The sequence below is a fragment of the Triticum urartu genome, chromosome 7, assembly GCF_003073215.2.
Source record: "Triticum urartu cultivar G1812 chromosome 7, Tu2.1, whole genome shotgun sequence".
Lineage (NCBI taxonomy): Eukaryota > Viridiplantae > Streptophyta > Magnoliopsida > Poales > Poaceae > Triticum > Triticum urartu.
Genome location: NC_053028.1, coordinates 358,128,201 through 358,140,239, shown reverse-complemented (window position 1 = coordinate 358,140,239; position 12,039 = coordinate 358,128,201). Strand labels below are relative to the sequence as shown.

The following is a 12,039-nucleotide window of genomic DNA, read 5'->3' as shown; positions in this document are numbered from 1 at the left end:
CTCAACATGCTCAACAAACGAGAGGAATCCAGAGAGGACTATACGCCGAGAGGCTGACAGTAGGGACCCACCAGGTCCAAGCCGTACGCAAGCAAGTGTCTAATTGGAAAAAAGCTTCCTCCTAATTGTATACTGATGTTGGGGCCCATGGGTTTGTCAACCTAGTCAATAAACGAAATAAATTTCCAATGATGACTGTCATCGGGAAGCTTTTTTTGGGGGTATCGGGGAGCTTTTTCTTTGTTGTTGTTGCAGGAGAGGGGTATTGGGGATCTAGCTGGTATCATTTTTTTCCAGAGGGCGAACAAGTCTCAGCTAGGCCTAGGTTTTGTTATTTAACATGTGTAGCGCATGACATACCGAGACAATGGTTTCAACTTATTTTTTGAGGTCCATCATGTACGTACCGACCTATGGGCCTCCCAGCATAGGTTTTAGTTTTTCTTAAAGATCGGTAGCCCAATGTATATTTTTTAATAAAATGCAGATCTCTGTTCTATTTATCTATATATAAGAATATTAATGTTGTGTTCAATTTATATTTTTCCTTCTAACCACATTATATATTTATATTATTACTATTATCATATATTTAATAGAGACATATATATATATTATAAAAACATCCCACGTTTATTAACTTATAAAAGTAAATGTTTAATAGAAGTTGGCAAGGAAAATCCTGGTTGTTTTTGACTCACAGGCAAAAAAAATCCTGATGATTGCGTACAAAAACTTGCGAAGATTTTAAGAACCAATTTAATAATAACGTGCACATTTTTCTTTTGAGCAATAACTCGCTAATTTGTTAATCTATCTATTTATATTAAAAAGTACTTGATGGGGGCATCAGAAAAAAGAAAATCAGAAAAAAGAAAAATAGACTAAAAACCCCACAATAATTAGGAACATCCGTCCGTTATTTTATTAGATCAGAAAACCACAACCATCGATTAAACCCCACAATAATTAGGAACATCTGTCCATTATTTTATTAGATCAGAAAACCACAACCATCCATTAATCTTAAAGCTGAAGAAATTACCCACCAATGCCACGGAATATAGCGTGCAACCTAATATTCCCTCTGCGTACATGTTATGTCCAATCCAAGAGCTCCATCCCTAAAAGAAATCCAAGAGCTCCATGTTTGGATCGGAAGCCACAGCAGCCGCCGGCCACCTTGGCTTGGAAAGAATTTCACCGGTAGCCATCAACCACCTCCACATCCCACAATCGCTTCAACGGAGCCGTCGCCATGGCTATCTACAGATTGGTTCTGTCAATTCCTAGGTACGTGCTTTTGCAACCAATGTTAAAAGAACAATCCACCTGCTTGCCGCACATGTGTGTCCAATCAATTAGCTTCATGGGTTGGTTTTTTGAGCCGGCTCTGTACATGGTTGCCACCGACCAAAATAATATGTCAGCTTCATGGGTTGGTTTGATCCGGCTCTGTACATGGCTGACACTGCCCAAAAATACCATGTCATATGTATGTGCAAGACCAGCCAGTTGAGATCCAGCTCTTAGCATATGGATTTTTATTTCTTTTGAGAAAATCTCTATACATAGCTGCCATTGGCCAAAAGAACTATGAACACAATAACTATTCCAATTATACACAATGGAAGGATGCCTCTAGAAACACATGTAACTACAATTAAAGGATCACAACTATGGGGTTTAGAAAGATATAGATCATCTGAATTTTTGATGCCACAACACCATGGGAACAAAGTCTAACTTTAGACAGATTTGTTGTACCAGGCTGGCGGCGTTTGCTATCTTGAACGATCGGGGCAAGGTGAGATCATGAGAAGGCAAGGTTCTGTTTTGTGAGCTTTTGCAATCAGGTTAGCAATGGTGGCAGCGCGAGAAAACCAACCGTGTGAGATAGCATCAAATCAAGTTCAGCACGCGGCATATGTTAGATCCCACCTTCAACATCATCTTCCTCAAGGGTCGGCGCATGGACATCATCTTCCTCCAATAGTTGCAAGAGCCCCAATCTCCTATGTTGACACTCCTCGATTGTCATCTTCTCTATGAAGCGATCACACCACCCCCAGTAGGTACCATGTGCACATAATAAGAGATCAAACTACCTCCAATGTATCACCTGCACGAATTTACATAATTTGAATGATTCTTGTATATGTCATTGATGAATTTGTTGCATATCATTGAACAATGGATCAATAGTACTTTGATACTCAAGGCAGTGCTCATCTAAAGAGTTTTGACATGCTAACTCACAAGGTGGATCAAATTTGCAATCCAAAAAGGTAACTATTCAGTAACTGATCTTGCATCTTTCATAGCAGTACATACAAAATGAGTAGAACGACTACCAGCGGCGGTTGCTATCTTGAGCAATCGAGGAAAGGTGAGACTGCAAGAAGGCAAGGTTGTGTTTTATGAGCTTTGGCAATTAGCTTAGCAATGGTGCCATGGCAAGAAAACCAACCGTGCAAGCTAGCATCAAATCAGGTTTAGCACGTGCCGCACATCAGAACCCACCTTCAACATCGTCTTCCTCCAGGGATCGACGCTTGGACATCTTCCTCCAATAGTTGCAAGCGCCCAAATATCCTCTGTTGACACTAATAGATTGTTATCGACTCTGTCGAGTGATCACACCAACCCAGTAAGTACCATGTGCACATAATAAGAGATCAAACTACCTCCAGTGTGTATCAGCTATACAAACTTAGATAATTTGCATGATACTTGTATATGAAATTGATGAATTTGTTACTAAACATTGAATAATGGGTCCACGTTACTTCGATACTCAAGGCAATGCTCATCTAAAGAGTTTTGACATGCTAACTCACAAGGTAGATCGAATATGAAATCCAACAAGGTAATTATTAAGTAACTAATCACTCATCTTTCCTAGCAGTACATGCAAGATCAGTAGAACGACTACCCGCCCATTAATCGACATACTCACGTACACATAAATAAAACATTCAAATCCAGCTACTACAGATTAGAGGCACTCATGATCTTGAAGATTGTTACACAAGGTGATCAACACTATCCTCACAACTAACTTGCAGGTAGTATGTTAAGTTTTAAACCTTCAGAAACTGAAGCAAAAATTAAATAGTGTTTCATCTACATAATCAGTGTTAGAGTTATAATATAAGTCATGTACCCCTTTGTATTTATCCCGTTGTATAAGGGGTTTCCTGCATATGTTCTACACCTGTACATGTATATATATATCGGCCTATGGCCTCATGGGGATACAAGTTGCATATTCCTAACATGGTATTAGAGCCTTAGGGTTTTTTTCGCACGCGCAACTCATGCTCTCGATCCAATCTACCGTCCACGCAGCCGTCGCCCTCCTTCTCTTGCGCCGTCGCTGTCTCGTCTGATCCGCAGGTCCGCCCCTGCTGCCATCTACCCGTCAGCAGCTCCAGCCCGAGCCCTGCCGTCCCGTCCAAGCTGCTCGCAGACGCTGTCGCTTGACGCGCCCGCTGCACGTAGACTCCGCCTCACGTGGAGCCGTGGGTGTGTTCGGCCTGCCTCCTGGTGCTAGATTCCTTTTGCTAGTCGCGTGAGTGCGCTAGCTGTGTGGTCCTCCGTCTGCCTTTCTGCGTCCCCGGCTGCTGCTGACCCAGCCGGATCCCACCTCTAGCTGCCAGCCGCCGGCAGGATCAATTGCCTGCTCGGATCTCAAAAAAAAGTTTGCTGCATCGGGATATGTTGCTGTTCCTCGTTGTCCTGTGATCTTTGATGGTACTAACTACACCGAGTTTACTGGCTTCATGCGCATTCACATGCGTGGCATCCGTCTCTGGGGTGTTCTTTCTGGCGAGGTCTGCTGTCCGCCACGTCCGGTTCCTCCGGTTGCCCCTACTCCGCCGACTCCACTGGTTCTTCCTACGGATGCTAATCAGGCCGCCAAGGATGTGGCTAAGCTTGCTGATGACGCTGCTGATCGTGCTTATGATGAGAGGGTTTTGGCCTATGAGGAGGCTCTTCAGACGTATCATGGTGCTCTGTCTGTTTACACCCAGTGGCTTGATGATGATGCTCGTGCTGCAGCTGTTCTCACTGCTAGTGTTATGCCTCAGTTTTCTTCTGAGTTTCTGGGTCTTCCTACTGCCTTTGAGATGTGGACCTGTCTTCGTCAGCGCTATGAGCCCTCTGGTGATGCCCTATACCTTTCTGTGGTCCGTCAGAAGCATGCTCTTCAGCAGGGTGACTACTATTGATGACTTCTATGCATAGAGTTCTGCTATCTGGCGCCAGCTTGATTCTCTCCGCAGTGCTGGTTGTCGTACTTGCCCCTGTTGCCAGGCTGTCCAGGCCAATTTGGAGTTTCATCGCGTCTACGAGTTCCTGTCTCGGCTCCGTAAGGAGTTTGAGCCCCGGCGTGCTCAGTTGTTTGCTCGTGGCCGTATTTCTCTCATGGAGGCGCTTTCTGAGATTCGTGCTGAGGAGACTCGCTTACGTGGTGCTGGTTTGCTGGAGGTTCCCTCTGTGCTCGCTACTCGGGCTCCTTCCATGCCCCCTGCTGCACCGACTCCTCGCTCGAGTGCTCCGCCGCTCTTGCCCACTCCTTCTGGAGGCTCAGGTCGCCCCCGTCCACATTGCGACTACTGCAACAATGATGGTCATATTGAGTCCCAGTGCTACACGAAGAGGAAACACTTGCGTAAGGCGCGATCATCATCTTCAGGGACTTCGTCATCTACCTCGACAGCTTCAGCCATTGCTTTGACTGAACAGGATATTCTGAGACTTAAGCGTCTGCTCGCGGCTTCAGGTTCTTCCTCGACGGGTACTGCTGGTTCTGTGACTGATGCTTCCCGCCCTGAGCAACCGCCCTCTACACAGTCAGGTACATCCCCATGGGTTCTGGACTCTGGAGCTTCTTTTCATATGTCTTCTCATTCTTCCACTTTGTCCTCTCTTCGATCGCTGGATTCTCCTGTTCATGTCTTAACTGCTGATGGTACTCCACTTTCTGTTGCTAGTAGAGGCAATCTTTCCACTCCTTATTCTGTTCCTGATGTTGCTCATGTTCCTCGACTTACCATGAATCTATTTTCTGCTGGTCAACTTATTGATTCTGGTTGTCGCATCATCCTTGACGTTGACTCTTGTTCTATCCAGGACCGTCGCACGCACACTCTGGTTGGGGCTGGCCCTCGCCGCCGTGATTCTCAGGGTCTTTGGGAGTTGGACTGGCTTCATGTTCCTTCCGCTGCCACCACCATTGCCAGTTCCTCCGCTTCAGTAGCCTCCGTTACTGGTTCCTTCAAGCAGTGGCATCATCGACTTGGTCATCTGTGTGGTTCTCGGTTGTCGTCTTTAGTTCGTCGAGGTCTTCTGGGGTCTGTCTCAGGAGATGTCTCTTTAGAGTGTCAGGGTTGTCGTCTTGGCAAGCAGATTCAGTTACCATATCCACATAGTGAGTCAGTGTCTAAGCGTCCTTTTGATTTAGTCCATTCTGATTTATGGGGTCCGGCTCCTTTCGCTTCGAAAGGTGGTCATAAATACTATATTATTTTCATAGATGATTTCTCTCGTTACACATGGCTTTATTTCATGACTTCTCGCAGTGAGGTGTTGTCTATTTATAAGCGTTTTGCTGCCATGGTTCATACTCAGTTCTCTTCACCCATTCGTGTTTTTCGTGCTGACTCCGCTGGCGAGTATATCTCTAAGATGTTGCGTGGTGTTCTTGCTGAGCAAGGAACTCTCTCTCAATTCTCTTGTCCTGGTGCTCATGCTCAGAATGGTGTGGCTGAGCGAAAGCATCGACATCTTCTTGAGACGGCTCGTGCATTGATGATTGCTGCCTCTCTCCCGCCTCATTTTTGGGCTGAGGCCGTCTCCACCTCCACCTATCTTATCAATATACAGCCTTCCGCTGCTCTACAGGGTGGTGTTCCTTTCGAGCGTCTTTTTGATCGTTCTCCCGATTATTCGATGCTTCGCTTGTTTGGTTGTGTTTGCTATGTTCTTCTTACCCCTCGCGAACGCACCAAACTGACCGCTCAGTCTGTTGAGTGTGTCTTCTTAGGCTATAGTGATGAGCATAAGGGCTATCGTTGTTGGGATCCTATCGGTCGTCGGATGCGTATCTCTCGAGACGTGACTTTTGATGAGTCTCGTCCCTTCTACCCACGCCCATCTTCCTCGACTTTTTCACTGGAGGATATCTCTTTTCTCACTTTTCCTGACTCACCTATCACCCCCGTCGAGCCTGTGCCTATTCGTTCCACTCCCTCTACTTCTCCACCTCTAGTCGATTTGTAGCCACCATCTTCTCCGGTCTCCTCGCCTAGCATGTCACCGGATTCTACACCTTCATCTCCGGTGACTTCTTCGTCGCCACCCCTCGATTCTACCTTGGCGATTCCTCCTTCTATTGTTCCATCTTTTCCTCAGCATTACACTCGTCGTTCACGACCTGTGGATGCCTCTGTGGATGAATCGTCATCCTCCTCTCAGCCTCAGCCTACTTATGGCTTGCGTTCTCATCCTCGTCCGCCTGTTGATCGCTTTGGATTTCCCACCGCTGGTGCTGCTCTTCTTGAGCCGACTTCTTATCGTCAGGCTTTTGTTCATCCTGAATGGCAGTTTGCGATGGCAGAAGAGATTGCTGCTCTTGAACGCACTGGTACCTGGGATCTTGTTTCTCTTCCTCCCGGAGTCCGTCCCATCACTTGTAAGTGGGTCTACAAGGTTAAGACTCACTCCGATGGTTCTCTTGAGCGTCACAAAGCTCGTCTTGTGGCTCGTGGTTTTCAGCAGGAGCATGGTCGTGATTATGACGAGACTTTTGCTCCTGTGGCTCATATGACCACTGTTCGTACACTTCTTGCCGTTGATGCTGCACGCCACTGGTCTATATCTCAGCTTGATGTTAAGAATGCCTTTCTTAATGGTGAGCTGTGTGAGGAGGTGTACATGCAGCCACCACCTGGGTATTCTGTTCCTGATGGCATGGTATGTCATCTTCGTCGCTCTCTCTATGGCCTTAAGCAAGCCCCCCGCGCCTGGTTTGAGCGTTTTGCCTCTGTGGTCACTGCCGCTGGTTTTTCAGCAAGTGCTCATGATCCAGCATTGTTTATTCACCTTTCTCCTCGTGGTCGGACTCTTCTTCTTCTCTATGTTGATGACATGATCATCACTGGGGATGACCCCGAGTATATTGCCTTTGTAAAGGCCCGTCTTAGTGAGCAGTTTCTTATGTCTGATCTTGGACCTCTTTGCTACTTTCTTGGGATTGAAGTCTCTTCTACCTCTGATGGCTTTTTTATATCCCAGGAAAAGTATATCCAGGATCTTCTTGCTCGTGCTGCTCTTACTGACGAGCGCATTGTTGAGACTCCTATGGAGCTCAATGTTCACCTCCGTGCTACTGATGGTGATCCTCTCCCTGACCCGACGCGTTATCGTCATCTTGTTGGCAGTCTTGTCTATCTAGCTGTCACTCGTCCGGACATCTCTTATCCGGTTCATATTCTGAGTCAGTTCGTCTCTGCTCCCACATCGGTTCACTATGGTCATCTCCTTCGTGTTCTCCAATATCTTCGGGGCACGATTTCTCACCGTCTATTCTTTCCTCGCTCCAGTTCTTTACAGCTTCAGGCCTATTCGGATGCTACATGGGCTAGTGATCCTTCAAATCGCCGTTCACTTTCTGCTTACTGTGTTTTTCTTGGTGGTTCTCTCATTGCCTGGAAGACGAAGAAATAGATTGCCGTTTCCCGTTCGAGTGCCGAGGCTGAGTTGCGAGCAATGGCTCTTTTGATGGCAGAGGTGACCTGGTTACGGTGGTTACTTCAGGATTTTGGTGTTTCTGTCACTACACCAACTCTGCTCTTATCTGACAGTACAGGTGCTATTAGCATTGCGCGCGCTCCTGTGAAGCATGAGCTCACCAAGCATATTGGTGTTGATGCTTTCTATGTGCGCGCTGGTGTGCATGATCAGGTTATTGCTCTTCAGTATGTGCCTTCCGAGTTACAATTGGCGGATTTCCTGACGAAGGCCCAGACTAGAGCACAACATGGCTTTTATCTCTCCAAACTCAGTGTTGTTCATCCACCATGAGTTTGAGGGGGGGTGTTAGAGTTATAATATAAGTCATGTACCCCTTTGTATTTATCCTGTTGTATAAGGGGTTTCCTGCATATGTTCTACACCTGTACATGTATATATATATCGGCCTATGGCCTCATGGGAATACAAGTTGCATATTCCTAACAATCAGGACCTTCAAAGTAAGGGAGTATGGAAAAACATTAAATTATAGAACTGTGATATGTTCATCTTAAAACAAAGGTTTGCCTATAACCTTGCTCATGAAATATACTTACCTTCTCTAATTTGTTATTTTATCTAATCTCATATGTTTTCTCTTGACTTCGGTTAGGAATTTGTGTGCATAAGGAAAGCAAAAACTTTAGAGATTATAACAGACAAAAGGTTGGTGGTGCATGGAATGCAAACTTTTCTTTTCTGGCACAAGAAAGGTAAATCATAACTATATTTGCAATTCATGTCATGAAGCAGCCAAAAACGCTGTCCTACAGTGAGCATCTTTGGTGCCATTTTTTCAGTACCATTACCAGTAAGCAGTGACACTATCACATTCGGTACCTACTTAAACTCAAGGTAAGCGATGATACAATAACAACAACATTTGTGATGTTTAATGAGGCTACGAACAGACTTTAGGCAACACTTGTGCATACCATGCTAAAGAACGATGGATTCAATTCAAAACCTTTATGGTAGTACACACATTCTAACTAAAGTTAAATTCAAGGAAATTGTAAGTATCCATGGAAAATTTCAAAGTGAACTTCACTTTTGAACTTGATGAGAGGCTTGAGACGAATATTTAAACAAAATAGTTGAAGAGGTATGTTCATGCACAATACAATATGTTCAAATGGTCTATAAAATTATAATGAGAGTATGTTCTTTATGACGGATGCTGGAAAGCCAAGTTACTGAAGATTCTTCAAATTTTGTTATGCAAAAGTGAGATAATGAGGTATTGCAACTAAGTAACAGTTCTATTATCATAAGTACGAAATAGTTTATTAAAAGTATCACCAACAAGATTTCCTTTTAACAGGGCAAGAGCCACTCCAAGAATGGAGGAGAAAGTGAGAAGAATACGTTTGGAAAGAAAGGATCTACATCATCTAACAAAAAACTTCTCGGTCAAGCAAAATATCTAAAAAAATATGTGAGAAAGATTGATCTAGATATAGCAAATTTAAAGAAATTGAAGTTCATCCGAGGTAATACACCCAACACATTATCTCCCTGTATATGCATTAATTATTTATAACCTATCGTTAAATGATATTAAAAACATGTTTTTGTAATAATGTCAAAATGTTTTTTATAGGCAATCGTTCCTACAAGATTGCAACTAGAGGTGATAAGAAAAATGTGTTTGAAAAGAAAAACTCTACATCATCTAACAAGAAACTTCTGTTGAGGATAAAAAGAAGTAAACATGCAGGTGGGGTCAAAAAATTATTTCAGAGAACACACAAAGAGAGACAAAAACGATGTAAAGAGGATTTGAAAGGAAAATCTTTACGAAATAACAAAACAAAAGTTGGTGCAAAAAAACTACACAATGAGGAGGTATTTTGTTGAAATCAATATGAAAAGGAAGTACCCAACATTCAATCTAGAAATTTAGTTGTAATCGCAGTAGAAGATGATTCAGATAAAGACTGGAGAAAATTATACACATGTCAAAAGTCCTAGCAACAAGAAACTCAAAAGAGTTATCAAATAAAAGAAATTCAACAATGAGGTGAAAAGTGTATACTTTCACATAAAGTATTGTTTTCAAGATTAACCCAAGTGTTCTATTTGATGTTCTAAATTATGGTATTGTATCTCATAGTTTGAAGAGGAAGAAAATGATGTATCGGTGATTCAAATGATGATTCACGAGTCAACCATCCAAGATACTAATGGTGAGGTATTATCATACTAATGATGACTTTGTATTCTTTATCAATTGGGGACGCACTGGCAGTCTGGTAGTACTATGTCACAGATGCACCTCTGAAACCAATTAATTTACTAGCAAATCACGCATACCTGGGCATATATGTTCTCTGCTTGCAAGTTTATCTGCACCTCTTAAGCCAATTAATTTACTAGCACAACTAGCATACCGGTGCATGTATGTTATGTGCTTGCAAATTTTTGTAAACAATAAAATACTTTCATCTACAATATTCAATGATTTTGAGTATTATGGATCACTGTTACATTTGAAGATATGAAATTCATAAATAATAGTTAAATTTATGATAGGAAGAAGAGAGACACAAGAAGACAAGTAAAAAAGAGGCAAGTGAAGATTTGAGAGAGGACTGACACAATCAGAGATGTAAACATGGTATGGCAGCACGGATATGGTCTACTACTCTGCAGAAGTACTGGAAATGTGCATCAAGATCCATATGACGAAAATAGTTAATAAATACCAAGCATCGACATTCTATATCGACATATGATGGAGTACAACCCAATAGTTAGGGCATTCGTCTATCATTATATTTTGTATATGTACAATGCGGTCAGACCTATTTGACTACTCAATTATTAAAAATAATTTGTCTTTGGGGAATACTACTAAACTATACCAACTCAATACAGTGATTATACTACTAAATTTGTTGAATATGAATGGAGGTACACCAGATAACACTACCTATGCCAGTCAGCAAAGCCCAGAAAAAAGTTGAGGGTAGAGAAGAAAATTAAGATTATTCACTAACAAATAGTACCTCAATTACATGATATTGGTATACAATCATACACACTGAGGAAAGGTTAAGCAAAAAATGTTAGACATGAAAAGAAAAAAAGAGGGACCTGCAGGTCGAAGAATACTGACGCTGTGGACGATGGTGATGATGTGTTGGGCTGCCTCGAGTGGGAACAACGACGATGCGTATGGCCTGCGCGCTTGGGGAAGACAAGGTCGCTAGCATCCTCATAGTGAAGCTGGATCCATGCTGGCTGCGAGAGACGAGATCCACGCCCACATCACCTACACGGACGTCCAGGGAAATGACACCGTGCAGATCGACGATCTTGCCTCCTCCCTTGCGCAGATGCTCCTCGGACCCTGCTACACATCCGTCGCTGTTTACCGTCCCAGGAGACAAGCCGCCGTACACAGTCACCCCTGTGGCCTGTGGACAACGAGTTCAGCTGCGGGGATGCCTACAGCTGAGGAGGAGCAGGCTCAAGGCAACAAATCAAGAGGGCAAACTATTGGGACGGCTCGTCCGATGGCAGCAATTTTGGAGTGAGCGGCTGGAAGAAGGGAAGAAGAAAGGGGATCGGGGCATCAGGCAAGACAAACATGTGAGCATGTGAAGGTGTGTGTGAGTGAGAGAAATATTCTTTTTTTAGCGTAGAGTGGGAGAGAAGATGTGTGAGCACTCGTGTGCATCTGCTTAAGCGTGTTGGGCTAAAGCCCAACTAATCATATCATAACAACACAAAAAAATCAACTTTAAGTATATATAGTGCATATACGTGTGTTGAGCCCAAATAACATAATTTTCCATACATACATTTAATACATTATTCATATGACTAAAACTCCCTCACATATACAGCTGATGTCATATTCGAACTCAAATTTAAGCATATGAAACTCTCCGCAAAAATATCATACATATATTGAACATGCACAAAATTATTACGATGTGATGTGTCCGTTGGTCCAAATAAGCTGACATTTCATGACAAACCATACCCACACTAAAAACATGATCGCCTGAACACACATCACTCCCTAGCAACTCATCACGAACGTGCCCTCTTGATATTTTCCGAAACACGAAAGGAGAATTCCACTAATGCTGAAAAAACCACTTCATGGTCAACCGACAAATGAACTTAATATTGAATTCTTTCAAATTAACTTTGGTCTATTCTAGCCAGCATGTACGTGCGGCGTGTTGCTCTAGTATATTCTTTGATATTACTTGCTCCTTCTAA

At 43.3% G+C, this 12,039-nt stretch overlaps 2 long non-coding RNA genes across 2 annotated transcripts; one reads left to right on the top strand and one right to left on the bottom strand.

The window, feature by feature from the left end:
• Positions 1-1,510: 1,510 nt before the first annotated feature.
• Positions 1,511-11,438, bottom strand: LOC125520162. Its single transcript, XR_007288502.1, has 3 exons — positions 10,900-11,438; positions 2,524-2,597; positions 1,511-2,122 (listed from the first exon to the last, which is right to left on the bottom strand). It is a non-coding gene; the product is annotated as an uncharacterized LOC125520162 (long non-coding RNA).
• On the top strand, positions 9,854-10,653 carry LOC125520163. Its single transcript, XR_007288503.1, has 2 exons — positions 9,854-9,989; positions 10,336-10,653. It is a non-coding gene; the product is annotated as an uncharacterized LOC125520163 (long non-coding RNA).
• Positions 11,439-12,039: the final 601 nt, after the last annotated feature.